Below are 6,548 nucleotides of genomic sequence, written 5' to 3'. Positions count from 1 at the left end.
TTAGCTCAGGGTCAGTCTTCCTCAAGCCAAAAAAAAAAAAGAGGAAGAATGGCAACAGGGGTTAGCTCAGGGCCAATCTTCCGCACCAAAAGTTAAAATAAAATAAAAATAAATAAAAGATTATACTATGAAATAACATTTTTTATAGAGATTATACAAAATATTTAGAAATTTCCCAAGCTACAGAATGCTAATGTAAAAGACAGTTCATAATTGCTTACTTCTTAGTTTTCACTAAAAGTTAATGATTCCATCAATTTATGCTTCATTTCCGGGGAATTGTTATTTTATCTTTGTAATGTGTTGCCATGTCTTTCTGTGGTGCCTGCTGAGTTGTTCCTCTGCCAGTGCATTTGTCATAGCAAACACTTTCCTTATTTAGGTAAGGCTTTATTTTGATTATAACTATTCAACCAATTGGAGATTGCAGGCCTTTTTTTTTGTTTATCAGCAGGTGGCACAATAGCACCAGTTTTTGTTTCTCTTACCTGAGCTATCTTTGGCTATACTTGAGAATACACACTTTCCACTCTCCAAGGCCTCTGCTAAGGGTATCACTAGGTCTGTCTTTATCACAGACTGAGTCTCTTAGGGTTACTGATGCCTTGATGTTGCTGGTGTTACTGCAGTCACTGTCTTCACCACTGGAGGTCCAGTGATAAACGACATCACCACCACGTCCAAGATAATCTGGGTCGGAAGGACAACTGTCATGGCAGGGTGAGAATGTAGCCAGGTTAATGGGGCTCCATCTCCACCATTGCCCATCTCCATCTGGCTTCTGGCACCACTGCAGTTTTGAGGCCAGAGTTGTGTGCATGCCTCCATTGCTGCTACCAGGCTCTGAGCTGTAGTTAGTGGGACAAGAATTGCAGGGCTCCACTTTTGTTGTTGCTGTGCTCCCTGTGGCCATAGGCACTGCTGCAACCAGGAGCCAGAGTTGCTTCTGTGCCTCTACTGCTGCCCACTGTGTTCTCTGGGACTGGCTGACTCATCAACTGCAGCTGAGATGCAGGATCCTGGGTATCAGCCCTGCTATTCCCTGTTTAGTCTTCTCTACATGCTCCAATCTGTCTACTTTCATATGCACCAAGGTGTAGATCTCTCCATCATCTTGGTGTGTTGGGAACTGTAGTCTTTATTGGGCTCTGCATATTTTATTCATGGTAGATTGAATGGTAGAGACAAAGGGGTCCTCTCATGTCACCACAATGATGACGTCTCCCTAGAGCATGTCTTTGATAAGCAACTTTTGCCTATTTTATGCCAGGGATACTGTGGATGCTAAGCTGATAAGAGATCAGGATGCTAATGAGAATAATAAACCTCTGTGATCCCTACAAAACAAACTAATATGTTAAAGTCTCCATTATCAGGAAGAACAAGTAGCGATATACAAAGAAATGATGAACACAAAAGTAAAAACATCTATGATCTAAGAAATTCTTCTACAATAAAATTGAATAAATAGCCTGAGTAGTGAAATGTGGTTTATTCCATAAAACTAGTACAACTCATCACTACAAGAAGCAAATGGGAATCTCCAGATTGTTTCTGACCCAAGGTTGAGAATAACTTTGGGAAGTTAGGAAAATAACAAAAGGAAAAATTGTTGATTACCAGAAAAAGCAGAAAAACAAAGGGAGTTATTCAAATCCAATAAAGCAGTTAAAATTTTAAAGATTGAAATTCTAGCATATAAGTAGAAGGATTAAGTTCTTCCTCTATGATCTGATTAAAGAATACAATTTCTAGCTGTGAGCAATTGAGTCCTACAATCACAGGCCTTTGTTGAAAAATGGCCATTTTATGGCTTCTCTTTGAATAACACATTTAAAGCTCCCTTTATGTCTTTATTCCTCAGACTGTAGATGAAAAGGCTCAGATGGGTGTGATAACAGTGTGCATCACTGAGGCCATTGCACTTGAGTGTGAGCTGTGGGTGGCAACAGAGCTAAGGTACACTCCTAGGCTCACACAACAAAATGAGACAATTGAGAGCTGAGATGCATGGGTGGAAAATGCTTTATACTTCCCCTGATGTGATGATATTCCACATATAGAGAAAACTGTCCCAAAAGATGTGTAAAGGAGACCAGCCAGGGAACTACCACCCAGAAGGACAGCTGAAAAATACATCACCAGGTTGTACCACCTGATTAGCTTCACAAAAAAAGTGGAGATTTTCAAGTCTCTGTAGAAGGAGATCTGCAACATCATTAAGCTGTGTAACATGGAAAAGAGAACACTGATAATCCAAATTACCAGAACCGGAGTTGCGGGTTCATGATGACTACATAGTGCAGGGAGTGATAGTCACAAACTGGTCATAGGCTGTCACAGTGAGTAGAAAGTTGTCCCACACTATAAAAAGCATGAAAATAAATCTGCATGATGCAATTCTCATAAGTTATGACTTTTCTCTGTGTCTGTATATTCATCGCCATCTTCGGGACAATGAAGAAGGTGAAACACACATCTACAATAGAAAAGTTGGGGGAACTGGCTCCGTGGCTGAGTGGATAAGTTTGCCTGCTCTGGTACGGCGGCCCAGGGTTTCGCTGGTTTGGATCCTGGACCCAGACATGGCACTGCTCATCAGGCCACGTTGAAGCAATGTCCCATGTACCACAACTAGAAGGACCCACAACTAAAATATACAACTATATAATGGGGGGATTTGGGGAGAAAAAGCAGAAATAAAAAATAAGTTGGAGAGGAAGAAGTACATGTAGAGTGTGGAGGTTGGAGCCAGAGCTAACGGCCAGGATGATTAGCAGGTTCACAAGTATGGTGACAATGTACATGAACAAGAACAGCCCAAAGAGGAAAGTTCGCAATTCCTTTTCCTCTGAAAATCCCACAAGAAGAAATTCTAAAATTTGTGTATTATTCCCTGGTTCTATGTACTTGGCAGATATGCTATCGTTTACATTCCACATTCCGGAAATTAATTTTTATATTTGTGTATGGTACATGATAAAAACACTGAAAAACTAGGAATAGAAGGAAACTATATCAATATACTAAAAGCCATTTATGAAAAATTCACAGAGAATATTGTTGACCCTTTATATTCATGAGAAATTTGTTCCAAGACACCTGTGAACACCAAAATGCATGGATACTGAGGTCTCATATATGAAACAGCGTAGTATTTGCATATAACCTGTGTAATCCTCTTGTATACTTTAAATAATTTCTAGATTACTTAGAATATCTAATACAATTTAAATACTGTGTAAGTAGTTGCTATACTGTTTTGCTTAGGGAATAACAAACCAGAAAAAAAAAAACTCTGTACGTGTTCAGTACAGACGCAACTGTTTTAGACCTTTTAAGTCTTGGCTTGTTGAATCCATGAATTCAGAACACATGGATATGGAGATCCAACTGTATTCAATGGTGAAACACTGAATGGTTTTTCCATTAGATCAGCAACAAGACAAGGATGACCACTTTTGTAACTTCTACTCAATATAACACTAGAAGTTCTAGCCAGAGCAATTTAAAAAAAATAAGCAAAAGCATCAAATTGGAAAGAAAGAAATACATTTATGTCTCTAAGTAGATGATATGTTCTTATATGTAGAAAATCCTACACATTACACACAAAACTAAGAGAACTAATAAATGAATTAAGCAAAGTAACAGGACAGAAAAGTAACATACAAAAATCAGTTGCATTTCTATATGCAAACAATGAAAAATGTGAAAAGAAAATTACAAAGACAGTTCTATTTACAATGGCATCCAAAAGAATAAAATACTTAACTTCAGCAAGAGGGTGAAAGACTAGTACATTGAAAAATATAAAACATTGATGAAAGAACAGTGACCTGATCATCTCCAGAAAATTGCTATTCTACTCTTCAACAAGGTGGTGAACTGTGTTCCTATGACATAGTACTATGAGTACTACTGCCTTGGGCCAAAACAGTTAAGAGTTTAATGCTTGTCATTTAAATTAAGAACATCATTTAGTCTTCTTTGTATAACATTTTGTTAATTAAAAAATATTTAGGTACTGAGTTTCAGTTTCACAAGATGAAAAGAGTTATGGGGATGGGTAGTGGTGTTATCTGCATAATAATTCAAATTTATTTAATACCACTGAACTATACACTTGAAAATGGTTAAGATAGTAAATTTTATGTTATGTGTATTTTAGCACAATAAAGACAATCTTTAATTTAAAATACATGCACTTAGATCTTTTTATGCATTTTGCGCTGAAATTAGTACCTTATACGTATTCTCATTTAATTTTTATAAAAGTTCATTCTCTGAGGACAGTGCTATTATGAACCTCATTCTAAATTTGTGGAAATGGAGCTCAGAGGGTTAAATTATCTGCTCAAAGTTACGAACTGAGTAAGGGATGGGCTTTGATTGGAACTCCATCAAGATGTTTCCAGTCCTAATGCTCTTGCCTAGCTATTCTCACTAGGAGACAATTTGCCTCCAGGGGTACCTGGAAGTATTTGGAGAATATTTTGGTTGTTGCATCTAAGCAGCTGCAACTGGCACTTAAGTCAGCTGAGGTCAGGAATGTTACACAACATCCCACCATGCACAGGACAGCCTCTGTCACAAAGAATTATCCACCATAAATGTCAATAGTGAGAAAGTTGAGAAACACTATTCTAGATAAGTACTTCTTCAATTTCACTGTGGATATGAATCATTTGGGCATCTTCTCCAAATGCAGATTCTGATTCAGCAGGCCTAATATGGGCCTGGAGAATCTGCATTTGTATCTAGCTCCCGTTTGATGTTGATGCAGCAGGACTTGGTCTGTGGATGACTCTTTGAGTAGCAAGGCTGTGGTCTAGCGTTAGAGTCAGGTATAGGTATTTTGAGCCCTTCTCCACCAAGAGTTTTCCTGCTCCCCTCAGGTCTGACCTTGGGTGGTCAAATGTTGGACTCAGTTTTTCAACTTCTGCATACACAGGTTTATACATCCCTCTTGAGTATTTCCCCTCATGAGAGAAAATGCAACTTTTAGCCTTTCAGTTCCTTATCTATAAACTCAGGAAATTCTGCCTAACCTTATAAATTTGATGTGAGAAGTTAGAAATAATCTAGACCTCATAGGAGATTACCCAGCACAAAGCTAATGCTCAATCCACAACAGCTATTGTGACTGTGTCCCAGTCCCATATTTACTAAGCTCATTATGACACCAGAAATGTCTCTAGGTGCAGGCGGTGAGTCCAGTATTTCCCTGCTCCTGGGACACAGAGAGTCTAGATCTTGAGGGGGAACATCCTCCAAGGGCCCTCAGCAGGGAGCAGAGTGCTGGAGAGGTCATGATTCTGTGCCTATGGACATACCCTCTGAACCGCTCACACTGGATCCAAATAGTCACAGTAAGAGCTATTAGACAAAAGATATGTTCCTATGTTCCGCTCGAGAATATCTGTAAAACTGTTATTTTTTTGGTGAATCAATTTATTCTTCCAACTCTTGTTGTCCTCCTTGTTGCAAATCTGTAACACACATTATACAAATGTTTAATTTCAACAGAAGTATGAAATGCTTCTATGGCTTTCTCCACACTATAGATTGTTCAATTTTTCACAATTATTTATTCACTCCCCCATTCTTTTAGGAGAACTTTACATCCCCATTCTTGGCTCTAGGTCTTCATGGTGTCTCAAGGGGTAGGAGTGTATGTTCCAGCCATGGCTGTCATTGAGCTTGGACACATAACATGCTTTGGTTCACAGAATGTGAGTGGATATGACATGATAAGTGTCTATGAAAAAGCTAAAAGCATCATTGTGAGATTCCACCACTTCTCTTCCTCTTTCTGTCTGTCATAAGAACAGCCACATCTGCCATAGCAGCTGTTCCCACAGCCCAGGTCTCCAAATGAAGACACAGTTGGAGAAAAGCACAGCTGGGTCACAGCCACAGACACCCTGAAGCTCACATGTAATGTAAGCAAGGAAAATGCATTCTTACTGTGATAATGTCATATTGAGAGTTGTTTCTTAACACAAATAACTTATTACCACTGTGATATTGAGAATTGTTTGTTAGTACAGAAATGCAAATACACAGTATTTACATGATGCTTTAATTGTACTAGGATTTAACTAGAATGATGTCAGTGTCACAGTGGCATAAGACATACTTCCTTTTTGTTCCTTCTTTTAAGAATTAAAAATTGGCATCCATCCATGAACAAAGGTACCTCTGTGGGAGTTGTGGGATCTAGCACCATATGCCAAGTATCCAGGGGTAGTCTTGCTGACTTGTGCATCAGGTAATAGACAGACTTTGATATGGACTGCAGAACCAGCAGAAGCCAGCCAACCATCCCTATTCTCTTTAGGCCATGGCAGGAAAAATCTGGAGAATACTGGCTTAGGCAGACACCTTCGGATGTTAAGAGCCTTTGCAGAAGTCTAGACTTCCCAAAGAGAGATTCCAGGACTCTATTGGGAAAAAATACAAGTTTGGATGCACTGTACAGGGTAAGATAAACTTTTCCAGGAATGGTCCTCTCTCAAGGTGACACAGCACAGGGCTAAACTACC

The 6,548-nt window shown here is 39.0% G+C and overlaps 1 pseudogene; it reads right to left on the bottom strand.

The window, feature by feature from the left end:
- Positions 1 to 1,807: 1,807 nt before the first annotated feature.
- LOC138922867 (olfactory receptor 1571-like) lies at positions 1,808 to 6,328 on the bottom strand (annotated as a pseudogene).
- Positions 6,329 to 6,548: the final 220 nt, after the last annotated feature.

Source organism: Equus caballus, unplaced genomic scaffold (assembly GCF_041296265.1).
Source record: "Equus caballus isolate H_3958 breed thoroughbred unplaced genomic scaffold, TB-T2T haplotype1-0000016, whole genome shotgun sequence".
Classification (NCBI taxonomy): Eukaryota; Metazoa; Chordata; class Mammalia; order Perissodactyla; family Equidae; genus Equus; species Equus caballus.
The sequence above is the reverse complement of the archived record's forward strand: the minus strand, read 5'-3'. Positions and strand labels throughout refer to the sequence as shown.